Consider the following 13,365-nt stretch of genomic DNA (forward strand, 5'->3'; position numbering starts at 1 on the left):
GAAGGTGGGAACTAAATGAAAAAAATTAAGGATGTTCAGTAAGCTAGTGATCAAAGCTCAGCATTAAATTAAAATGTTTTCTATGAAAATATGAATCTCCTTATGCAGATTATCCCACTGAATTATTCCACCATCTGCGGAATTCGTGCCTTTTTGTTTGACTCATTTATTACAAGTAGCTTATCGGCAATAGCACCCACTATTAACATAAATAAGAGATTCTTAGATGATGATAAGAAGAGACAATTAGAAAGTCATACCCTGTTAGAAAAATTAAAGAAACCAGCAATATATTTTCATCCATGTATTACAGTATCAAGGAAACTCTGCCCTTAAAAAAATCCAGTTGTATTCCAAAAAGAAAAGCAATTATATCATAGAGACTGTTCAAAATTAAAGATGCTCTTTGTTCATCTAGTTATAATTTTAATGCAGCATGTGCATAAAGATAGAAGCCTGCTTAATGAATTTTCTGTACTGTGGTCAGATATACTGTTACTGACAAAATTTTAAAAATCACATTTTTATTTAAAACATATTACAAGTATGCCTTTAAAGATTTAATATCCACAACTATGATGCCTGTATTATGCATCAGCAGACATAGTAATCTTCAGCTTTTATTAAATGATAGTGAATTATTCAGAGAAGATATCAGCAAGCTTTCATAAATGGAATATCCACTGTTGATCCCTGTGATCTATGTTTCTTTAGTTTGAGTAGGTAATATGTGTACGTAAGAGGCGTCAGGAAATTTTTATCTATGTATCTCTTTATCTTAGCCACCTATTTAGTTAGCTGGCTGGCTATCTAACATCTATATTTGCATGTATATTTGAGATATTAGAAGTGAAATTTTCTCTTGAGATTCCAAGTTTTCTTCAACCAGGAGTGAATCTGGAAGTTCACATTTTAATGTAAATTACTTTCAGTCATGTCCCACTCTTTGCGACCCTAATGGACTGTAGACTGCCAGGCTCCTCTGTCCATGGGATTCTCCAGTTAAGAATACTGGAGTGGGTAGCCATGCCTTCCTTTAGGGATCTTCCCAATCCAGGGATCAAACCAGCGTCTGTTATATCTACCTGCATTGACAGGTGAGTTCTTTACCACTAGCACCACCAGGGAAGTCCGCAAAGCCTCAGTTCAGTTCAGTCAGTCAGTCATGTCTGACTCTTTGCAACCCAATGGATTGTAGCACGCCAGGTTTCCCTGTCCATCACCAACTCCTGGAGGTCCATTGAGTTGGTGATGGCATCCAACCATCTCATCCTCTGTCGTCCCCTTCTCCTCCCACCTTCAATCTTTCCCAGCATCAGGGTCTTTTCAAATTAGTAAGTTCTTAGGGGCTTCCCTGGTGGCACAGAGGTTCAAGCGTCTGCCTGCAATGTGGGAGACCTGGGTTCGATCCCTGGGTTGGGAAGATCCTCTGGAGAAGGAAATGGCAACCCACTGCAGTGTTCTTGCCTGGAGAATCCCATGGACGGTGGAGCTTGGTGGGCTACAGTCCACGGGTTGCAAAGAGTCGGACACGACTGAGCGACTTCATTCACTTTGCATCCAGTGGCCAAAGTATTGGAGTTTCAGCTTCAGCATCAGTCCTTTCAATGAATATTCAGGACTGATTTCCTTTAGGATGGACTGGTTGGATCTCCTTGCAGTCCAAGGGACAATCAAGAGTCTTCTCCAACACCACAGTTCAAAAGCATCGATTCTTTGGTGCTCAGCTTTCTTTATGGTCCAACTCTCACATCCATACGTGACTACTGGAAAAACCATAGCTTTGACTAGACGGAACTTTATTGGCAAAGTAATGACTCTGCTTTTTAATATGCTGTCTAGGTTGGTCATAACTTTTCTTCCAAGGAACAAGTATCTTTCATTTCATGGCTGCAGTCAACACCTGCAGTGATTTTGGAGCCCAAGAAAATAAAGTCTCTCACTGTTTCCACTGTTTCCCCATCTCTTTGCCATGAAGTGATGGGACCAGATGCCATGATCTTAGTTTTCTGGAGGTTGAGTTTTAAGCCAACTTTTCATTCTCCTCATTCACTTCCATCAAGAGGTTCTTTAGTTCCTCTTCACTTTCTGCCATAAGGGTGGTGTCATCTGCATATCTGAGGTTATTGATATTTCTCCGGTAATCTTGACTCCAGTTTGTGCTTCATCCAGCCCAGCGTTTTTCATGATGTACTCTGCATATAATAAGTTAAATAAGCAGGGTGACAATATACAGCCTTGACGTACTCCTTTCCCTATTTGGAACCAGTCTGTTGTTCCATGTCCACTTATAACTGTTGCTTCCTGACCTGCATACAAATTTCTCAACAGGTAGGTCAGATGGTCAGATATTCCCATCTCTAAGAATTTTGCAGAGTTTGTTGTCATCCACACAGTCAAAGGCTTTGGCATAGTCAATAAAGCAGAAATAGATGTTTTTCTGGAACTCGCTTGCTTTTTCAATGATCCAGTGGATGTTGGCAATTTGATCTTTGGTTCCTCTGCCTTTTCTAAATCCAGCTTGAACATCTGGAAGTTCATGGTTCACGTACTGTTGAAGCCTGGCTTGGAGAATTTTGAGCATTACTTTACTAGTATGTAAGATGAGTTCAATTGTACGGTAGTTTGAGCTTTCTTTGGCATTGCCTTTCTTTGGATTTGGAGTAAAAACTGACCTTTTCAAGTCCTGTGGCCACCTGAAAGCCTATAACACTGATATTCCCATGTGGTCTCCCATCCAAGTACTAGACAGGCAAGACTCTGCTTAGCTTCCAAGATTAGACGGGATCAGGTGTATTCAGAGTGGTAACTACATTTAGTGAAGTGAAAAATTTGGATGTATCCTTGGAAAAAGCCTAAAGAAACAGCCAGAATTCCACATAAAGCCATAGAAAACTAGAGAGCAGGAAAAAAGACTAACACATGTAGAAATTTTGAAGAAAAAACATTGGAGTGTGATAATAATAGTCCTCCAGGATCCTCTGTCCATGAGATTATTCCAGGCAAGAATACTGGTATGAGTTGCCATTTTCTACTGCAGGGGATCTTCCTGACCCAGGGATCACACCCACATCCTCTGTGTCTTCTGCTTTGCAGGCATATTCTTTACCACTTGAGCCATCAGGGAAGCCCCAACAATGAAATTTTCTAAATTTGTGTTTTCTTCAGTTTCCGAAATGAAACAAGTACTTTCTTGGGAGCTCTAAAATTTCTTTCATATGCTGCCTTTGGTTTGTTCCCTATTTATGGTGGCTATCTCTTCTAGATTAACAGGAAAGATGATGGACTATGGTTTCCAAAAGGAAAAAAAAAAAAAAGAATTTTAAAATAGCTAACCGTTGCAGATATTGCAAGAAAGGAAGCTAAATTATTAGAAAGTGTAAATGTCACTTTTCAGTGGAAGGCCCAGAGACCACCTTAGAGAGATCAAGTCATGTGCCTTGGGAAGCTTTTCTATGACCCTCTGCTACATGAATGAATACAAGACTTCTGCGGGAAATCTAAACTTGCAGTAGCTCTCTAGACCCCCATCATCAAAAGCGGGGAGAATAGGAAGTTTCTGTGAGACTTACGTCTGCTGTTACATATTTTGTCCACGATGTGTTTGATGATAGTAACAGACAGAAATGACTACAGATAAGGAAGGCTTGTAGAGCAGTCACTAAATGTGGACATAAAATCTTGTGCTGTACACTTCAATGCAGAAGAGTTCATCATGTCAGAAGAATGGGAAACATTGCATTATGAGACGGGGAAACAATGGATGGGGGAAAATATGCATTACAAATTCTTGGAGCCTCTTCACCTTTCCAAAGTTCAAATTAAATAGGTATCAATTTTTTTAATTGAATTTTTAAAAAATAGAATTTAAAATGAAGCAGTTATCTTCTCTGCCTAGGAACATTGCCAAGTAGGCATTTTAAAGTCTCCCTCCCAACAGCCCTCCTGTTTAAGTCAGAGTCTCCCAAAGGGCCAGAAAAGCTGCAGAACTCTTCATTCAAGGCTTGAGTTTTGAAACAACTGAGGAGAGTCTCAGGAGCCATTCTCATCTCATGGACTGCTGGTAATGAGAGATGTATATGACAAGCACTCTGGATCTTTTGGGTTTGTCATATAAATTTTGTGGAGGAGATGCGTGCAGCCACGAATTCAGGGCCACACATGGTGGGTGGAAAAGTTATGAAACCAACGAGCACTGTACCAAGAGAAGATTCTCAAAGATATGGAACCCACTTAACTGTGATTAGATTTTAACTGTGAAAATGATTTTGTTGATACAGTAAAAACGCTAAAGAACATCACCTGGGAGATTATTATATTTTTATTGAAGTATAGTTGATTTACAATGTTGTGTTAGTTTTAGGTATGCAGCAGTTATTCAGTTATATATATTATGTAATATAATATATAATATATATAACTGAATCTGAATATATAATATATTATTTTTTTTCAGATTCTTTGTCCTTATAGGTTATTACAAAATATTGAATATAATTACCTGTGCCATATATTTTTTGGTTATTTATTTCATAATCAGCTGGTAAAGAATCCACCTGCAGTCCTGAAGACCTGGGTTTGATTTCTGGGTTGGGAGATCCCCTGGAGAAGGGAAAGGCTACCCACTCCAGTATTCTGGCCTGGAGAATTCCATGGACTATATAGTCCATGGGGTTGCAAGGAGTTGGACACGACTGAGCGACTTTCACATTTCATGTATAGTAGTGTATATATGTTAAACCTAAACTCCTAATTTATCCCCCTTCTTCCCCTCTGGTAACCATAAGGTTGTTTTCTATTTGTCTGTTTCTGTTTTGAAAATAAATTCACATTATCTTTGTCTTTTAGATTCCACATATAAACAATATATGATATTTGTCTTTCTCTATCTGACTTACTTTACTTAGTATAATAATCACTAGATCCATCCATGTTGTAAATGGCAGTATTTCATTCTTTTTTATGGCTGATTAATATTCCATTGTGTATATATGCCACATCTTCTTTATTCATTTATCTGTCAATGGACATTTAGGTTGCTTCCATGTCTTGCCTGTTGTAAATAGTGCCACAATAAATGTTAGAGTGCATGTACTTTTTTGAATTAGAGTTTTCTCCAGATGTATGCCTCGTAATGGGATTGCAAGATCATATGATAGTTCTGGGGGTTCCCCAGTGGCTCAGCAGTAAAGAATCTGTCTGCAATGCAGGAGACACAGGAGCTCCTGGGTCTGGAAGATCCCCTGGAGGAAGGCATAGAAACCCACTCCAGTATTCTTGCCTGGAGAATCCCATGGACAGAGGAGCCTGGTAGGATATAGTCCATAGTGTTGCAGAGTTTGACACAACAGAAGTGACTAAGTATGCACGTGGTAGTTCTAGCTTTAGTTTTTTAAGGAACTTTCATACTGTTCTCCATAGTGGCTATACCAATTTACATTCTCACCAATGGTGTAGAAGGATTCGTTTTTCCTCCATACTCTCTCCAGTATTTATTATTTGTAAACTTTTTTGATGATGACCTCTCTTATTTATGTGAACTGATACTTCCTTGGAGTTTTGATTTGCATGTCTCCAATAATTAGCGATGTTGAGTGATTTTTCATGTGCCTGTTGGCCATCTGTATGCTTTCTTTGGAGAAATGTCTATTTAGATGTTGTGCCTATTTTTCTTTTTTTTTTTTTTTTTTTTTATGTTAAGCTGTATGTGCTGTTTGTATATTTTGGAAGTTAATCTCGTTATTCCCACCATTTGCAAATATTTTCTTCCAGTTCATAGGCTATCTTATTTTGTTTTTGGTTTCTTTACTGTGCAAGAGATTTTAGTAGTGGAAATAAAAATAAAATTAACAGATGAGATTCTTTTGAACAGTATGAGAAAATTGAAGCGATCGAAATTTTGGCTGAGACAGTGGCAAGAAGAGAGGCTAGATTCTTTACCCTCTGAGCCACCAGGGAAGCCCACTGCCACATCATGAATGGCCACAGCTGAAGTTAGAAAAGACCTAAGCAAGAGACAACTAGTGCTTCATCCAGGCAAAGAGGTTGAAATGGTTCTGGAAACTTTGGTGGTGATCACAGAGGTGATTTTGGTGAGAATGACAACTTTAGTCATAGAGGACACTTTGCAGAGGTGGCTTTGGTGACAGATATGTGGCAGAACTATTTAAAATCCTAAAAGGTGGTGCTATCAAAATACTGCACTCAATATGTCAGCAAATTTGGAAAACCCATCAGTGGCCACAGGACTGGAAAAGGTCAATCTTCATCCCAATTCCTAAGAAAGGCAATACTAAAGAATGTTCAAACCACTGTGCAATTGCACTCATCTCCCATGCCAGTAAGGTTATGCTCAAAATCCTGCATGCTAAGCTTCAACATTACGTGAACTGAGAACTTCTAAACGTCTAAGCTAGGTTTAGAAAAGGCAGAGGAACCAGAGATCAAATTGCCAACATTCACTGGATCATAGAGAAAGAAAGGGAATTCCAGAAAACTATTTACCTCTGTTTTATTGACTACAATTGAGCCTTTGACTATGTTCACTTCAGTTGCTGAACTTGAACTACTAGAAGTAGTTTGAACATTCTTTGGCATTGCCTTTCTTTGGGATGGAATGAAAATGGACAATTTTCCAGTCCTATGTCCACTGCTGAGTTTTCCAAATTTGCTGGGCATATTGAGTGCAGCACTTTAGCAGCATCAACTTTTAAGACTTGAAATAGCTCAACTGGAATTCCATCACCTCCACTAGCTGTTGGTAGATCAAAACAAACAGCAGAAACCTCTTAAAAGAAATGGGAATACCAGAGCATCTTACCTGTCTCCTGAGAAACCTATATGATGGTCAAGAAGCAACAGTTAGAACCTCATATGGAACAATTTACTGGTTCAGGATTGAGGAAGGAGTAGGACAAGGCAGTTTATTGTCACCATGTTTATTTAACGTATACACAGAGCATATCATGAAAAATGTTGGCCTGTATGAGTTGTAAGCTGGAATCAAGATTGCCAGGAGAAACATCAGTAACCTCAGATGTGGGAATGCTGCTGCTGCTGCTAAGTTGCTTCAGTCGTGTCCAACTCTGTGTGACCCCATGGACAGCGGCCCACCAGGCTCCTCTATCCACAGGATTCTCCAGGCAAGAATACTGGAGTGGGTTTGCATTTCCTTCTTCAGTATGGGGATGATACCACTCTAATGGCAGATAGGAAAGAGGAACTAAAGAACCTCTTGATGAGGAGGAGAGTGAAAAAGCTTGCTTAAAACTAAATATATGGCATCTGGCCCCATCACTTCATGGCAAATAGAAGGGGAAAAGATGGAAACAGTGACAGATTTCCCCTTCTTGGGAAGAAGATGGTGACTGCAGCCTCGGAATTAGAAGATGATTGCTTCTTAGGAGGAAAGCTTTGACAAACCTAGACAGTGTATTAAAAAACAAAGACACCACTTTGCTGACACTGGTCTATATAGTCAAGACTGTGGTCTTTCCAGTAATCATGTATGGTTGTGAGAACTGGACCATAAGGAAGGCAGAGCACTGAAGAATTGATGCTTTTGAACTGTGGTGCTGGAGAAGACTCTTGAGAGTCCCTTGGACTGGAAGGAGATCAAAGCAGCCAATATTTAAGGAAATCAAGCCTGAATACTCTTGGACTGATGCTGAAGCTTCACTATTTTGGCCACCTGATGCAAAGAGCCAACTCGTTGGAAAAGACCCTGATACTGGGAAAGATTGAAGGCAGAGGTAGAAGAGGGCAACAGAGTGTGTGATTGTTGGATGACATCACTGATGCAATGGACATGAACTTGGGTAAACTCCGGGAGACAGTGAGGCATGGAGAAGCCTGGTGTGCTGCAGTCCATTGGGTCAGTAAGAGTTGGACAGGAATTGATGATTGAACAACAACAGTGTGATGGCAGTAGGGATGGCTGTAATGAATTTAGTAATGGTGGAAGCAGTTTTGAAGATTGTAGAAGCTACAAAGATTTTGGCCAGTGCAATAATCAGTCTTAATTTTGGACCCATGAAAGGAGGAAACTTTGGAGGCAAAAGTTCTGGCCCTTGTGGTGATAGAGGCCAATACTTTGCCAGACCATGAAGCCAAGATGGCTGTGGCAGTTTCAGCAGCAGCAGTAGCTATGCCAATTAAATCCTTTGAGAGGGATTTAATTACTACCAAAAAAACAAAACTTAGTAGGGAGAGAAGAGTCAGAGAAGTGGCAGGAGAGTTATAGGTGTCAACAGATTTGTGAACTCAGCCAAGTACAGTGGAGGCAAGGCCGCGCTGCCATGAGAAGACATGTTTTATATGATACTCATGTGGGTGAAAAAACTCGAGGATTTTATCTGTGACTGATAGCATAACAGGTTATTTTGGTTTCTGTTCTGTGGAAAGTATAAAGCATTCCAACAAAAGTTTTTAATGTATTTTTTTTTTTTTTTTTTTGCACTCACCCTGTTGATTGCCAAATGTGGTAATCTGATCATGACACTGAATAAATGTGTCTCAAAATTGTACAATTAGTTTTTAATTCCAAATGCTTAATGGTTAATCCCAAATTCATGTTCCTTTGATTCCTGAACCCTCCAGGAGAATGTCGAATAAGGGCATGTGTCTGCTGACCAGAGGCTAGAACATTTAGATCATCAAGATGGTCTGGATGGCAGTTCATATATGGTCATATCAGACAGTACCACACACAGAAAACGGTGTGTAAGCAGACTGTGTCAGCGATCCTATTCTTGGATTGCAAAGGATTATAAGCCTAACATAAAGTAAATAGTTTTATTTACATTTATAGAAGGCTGGACAATGGCTGCAGACAATATGATCAAAGAGCTAAATTAACCACTCAGTGCAAAACCAGAGGGTTCTAAATGTTGAAGAATAAAATGGGGATTTGGGATCTGTATATCTGAACTCATCCAGAAATCAAGAACCACACTGTGTCCACACACTGCTAATGCATACATTCATACTTGCTAACATAAACAGAATTAAGTGACACACACACACACACAAATTCACTTTCATTTTTAAAATTATTTATTTATTTGGCTGTGCCAAGTCTTAATTGCTGGCATGTGAACTGTTAGTTGCAGCATGTGGGATCTAGTTCCCTGACCGGGAGGTTGAACCTGGGCTCCCTGCTTTGGGAGCATGAAATCTTCTCCACTGGACCACCAGGGGAGTCCCCTGCACCTTTGAGTTTAAAGTACAAAAGTATGTTGTTGTTGTTGTTTAGCCTCTAAGTGTATCTGACTCTTTTGGACCCCAATGACTATAGCCCGCCAGGCTCCTCTGTCCATGGGATTTTCCAGGCAAGAATATTGGAGTAGATTGCCATTCCCTTCTCCAAGGGATCTTTCCAACCCAGGGATCAAATCTGGGTCTCCTGCCCTGAGGATGGATTCTTTACTGTCTGAGTCATGTGGAAAGCCCCAATAAATGTATAATTAGTGTTATTTGCTCATGTCCCACTCTTTTCCTCAGCCATAGAATTCTCCAGGCAAGAATACTGGATTGGATAGCCATTCCCTTCTCCTCTCCAGGGCATCTTCCCAACCCAGGAATAGAACCTGTGCTGTCTCCTGCATTTCAGATGCATTTCTTACATTCTGAGCCAACAGGGAAACCCTAACAAATGTATAAACACATGCTATTTTCAAGAATAGTGCATAGAAAAACTGACTTTTTTCCTTCTCTGATTTAGACTTTACAATCTAAATTACAACATTAATATTTAAATGGTGGCTATTTCAACTATAATAATGAAATGGTAATGTTTTGTTCTCTAATTTTGCAGACCTATCAAATGGCAATTTTATTGATTAATTTTTGAACATCCTAAAGTCCTTAAGAACCAGTTGGAAGGACAATACTTGAGTTTGGGTGAGGAAGTCTCTAAATTTCGGAATGCAGTGATCCAAACAGTTTGTGGGAATGTTGTTTTATTAGCTTAAAACCTCAGAGATACATGTCTATGCAAACATGATTTTAAAGAGTATTAAATTTAACAAAACTTTCCAGTGAATTTCACCATATGAGAAATTACATGTTAACCTGTATGTAAAACATAATACTTGAGAATAATAATCTTTCTGTAAACAGTACATTAAATCTCTCACATCAGAAATTGCTGTTACGAACTCTGAGGTGTATTTGCTCCTTTTGGCAACTGATGCACTGGAATAAATTACATAGTTATTTTATAATGTAAATTTACTATGTAAATTACTGTGTAATTTCCTATGTAACTAAAAGAGTTAATAGTCTTCCTAGTAAGCTGATTATAAGCACTTGAAATATGTTTATTCTTCTATATACATTGATTAAAAGTGTGTGCCAGCTTTTTAAAAATATAGATTCTTATAATGAAGATTTTTTTTTAATTTGTAAGAAAATAAGTTTCTTGAGCAGATCATTCATTGGACAAGCAAATGCTGAAAGAAAACAAACAAAAAATTTACATGGGAAAACAAAAGAATTATAAACGAATTCCTGGAAATGCCTTAATAATCCGACTGAAGCAACATAGGAAATACATTTTAGTTTCCCAATTGGAACTGGATTTTATGTTCCTTATCAAAGTAAAAGATTAAACCAAATAAATATTTTTAGTGCTGCTATTTACTGGAAGGTTTTTGCTGTACAGAATAACAACATTGGATATTAAAGTGGACACAGACACTTTCTGCTGCTGCTGCTGCTAAGTCACTTCAGTCGTGTCTGACTCTGTGCGACCCCATAGACAGCAGCCCACCAGGCTCCCCCGTCCCTGGGATTCTCCAGGCAAGAACACTGGAGTGGGTTGCCATTTCCTTCTTCCCCTAGTTATATTCCAGAATCCCACTATCTTCTAGTACTGTTCTTAATACATAGACTGACCAGTTTTCCTACAGATATGAAGGTTAGGTTTGGAAGGTGACTTGAGGGAGAAAGGACTCAAGCTTCTTGAGTTTTGTGATCCTTTTCTTATTTTTCTCTTCATGTCTAAAATGCTTAGCTATTAGCAATTATAGGATCTTCCCTGTAGCTCAGACAGTAGAGAATCTGCTTGGGATGCAGGAGACCTGGCTTCAATTCCTGCATCAGAAAGATCCTCTAGAGAAGGGAATGGCAATCCACTCCAGTATTCTTGTCTGGAGAATCCCATGGGCAGAGAAGCCTGGCGGGCTACAGTCCTCACGATCGCAAAGAGCTGGACACGACTGAACGAGTAACACTATTACTATTAGCAATTACATTTTATTCACTTCTCAACAAATATTTGTTGTGTGTGTATGAAGAACCACAGAAACTCTTTTATGTACTGGGAACCAGCCAATGAAGAAAGCAAACAAAAATCCTTACCTGCATCACAGATTTTATATTCTAATTTTAAGTATTATATTGTTCACTATCTTTTTTTTTTTTTCAGATCATGAATGCTTTACTGAAAAATTCAGACTTAAATTGAAGAAAGTAGGGAAAACCATTAGAGCATTCAGGTATGACCTAAATCAAATCCCTTATGATTATACAGTGGAAGTGACAAATACATTCAAAGGATTAGATCTAATAGACAGAGTACGTGAAGAACTATGGCAGAGGTTTGTGATATTGGACAGGAGGTGGTGATCAAAACCATCCCCAAGAAAAAGAAATTCAAAAAGGCAAAATGGTTGTCTGAGGACACCTTATAAAGAGCTGAGAAAAGAAGAGAAGTGAAAGGCAAAGGAAAAAAGGAAAGATATATCCATCTGTATGCAGAGTTCCAAAGAATAGCAAGGAGAAATAAGAAAGCCTTTCTTCATGTTGATATATGGCAAAACCAATACAATATTGTAAAGTTAAAAAATAAAATAAATTAAATTTTATTTATTTATTTATTTGTTTTTTTTCTTTTTCTTTTTTTTTTTTATTCTTAAATTTAATAATTTTAAAACATGTGTTCCCCATCCTGAACCCTCCTCCCTCCTCCCTCCCCATACCATCCCTCTGGGTCATCCCAGTGCACTAGTTTTAAACTAAACACTTTTATTCACAGAAAATTAAGACCGAAGTCTGAACTTACAAAAACAGTGGGGCATTGGTAATCTAACATTATATATATATTTTTGTATTGTCCATATTTGGTCTATTTTAATCTTTTTTTTTTATTTTATTTTATTTTTAAACTTTAATTAATTGTATTAGTTTTGCCAAATATCAAAATGAATCCATCACAGCTATACATGTGTTCCCCATCCCGAACCCTCCTCCCTCCTCCCTCCCCATACCATCCCTCTGGGTCATCCCAGTGCACTAGCCCCAAGCATCCAGTATCGTGCATCGAACCTGGACTGGCATCTTGTTTCATACATGATATTTTACATGTTTCAATGCCTTTCTCCAAAATCTTCCCACCCTCTCCCTCTCCCAGAGAGTCCATAAGACTGTTCTATACATCAGTGTCTCTTTTGCTGTCTTGTACACAGGGTTATTGTTATCATCTTTCTAAATTCCATATATATGCGTTATTATACTGTATTGGTGTTTTTCCTTCTGGCTTACTTCACTCTGTATAATAGGCTCCAGTTTCATCCACCTCATTAAAACTGATTCAAATGAATTCTTTTTAATGGATGAGTAATACTCCATTGTGTATATGTACCAAGCTTTCTTATCCATTCATCTGCTGATGGACATCTAGGTTGCTTCCATGTCCTGGCTATTATAAACAGTGCTGCGATGAACACTGGGGTACATGTGTCTCTTTCCCTTCTGGTTTCCTCAGTGTGTATGCCCAGCAGTGGGATTGCTGGATCATAAGGCAGTTCTATTTCCAGTTTTTTAAGGAATCTCCACACTGTTCTCCATAGTGGCTGTACTAGTTTGCATTCCCACCAATAGTGTAAGAGGGTTCCCTTTTCTCTACACCCTCTCCAGCATTTATTATTTGTAGACTTTTGGATCGCAGCCATTCTGACTGGTGTGAAATGGTACCTCATAGTGGTTTTGATTTGCATTTCTCTGATAATGAGTGATGTTGAGCATCGTTTCATGTGTTTGTTAGCCATCTGTATGTCTTCTTTGGAGAAATGTCTATTTAGTTCTTTGGCCCATTTTTTGATTGGGTCATTTATTTTTCTGGAGTTGAGCTGTAGGAGTTGCTTGTATATTTTTGAGATTTGTTGTTTGTCAGTTGCTTCATTTGCTATTATTTTCTCCCATTCTGAAGGCTGTCTTTTCACCTTGATAATAGTTTCCTTTGATGTGCAGAAGCTTTGAAGGTTAATTAGGTCCCATTTGTTTATTTTTGCTTTTATTTCCAATATTCTGGGAGGTGGGTCATAGAGGATCCTGCTGTGATGTATATCAGAGAGTGTTTTGCCT

At 38.6% G+C, this 13,365-nt stretch overlaps 1 long non-coding RNA gene across 3 annotated transcripts in view; it reads left to right on the top strand.

Annotated features, from left to right (window-relative positions):
* The window catches only part of LOC132343225 (uncharacterized), a 268,200-nt gene that overhangs the window by 109,239 nt on the left and 145,596 nt on the right, over positions 1-13,365 (top strand). For all 3 annotated transcript variants that reach the window (XR_009491952.1, XR_009491950.1, XR_009491951.1), the window contains exon 3: positions 11,429-11,498. This is a non-coding gene — a long non-coding RNA (uncharacterized lncRNA). The remainder of the gene's footprint in view (positions 1-11,428; positions 11,499-13,365) is intronic.

This window comes from Bos taurus, chromosome 20, assembly GCF_002263795.3.
Source record: "Bos taurus isolate L1 Dominette 01449 registration number 42190680 breed Hereford chromosome 20, ARS-UCD2.0, whole genome shotgun sequence".
Lineage (NCBI taxonomy): Eukaryota > Metazoa > Chordata > Mammalia > Artiodactyla > Bovidae > Bos > Bos taurus.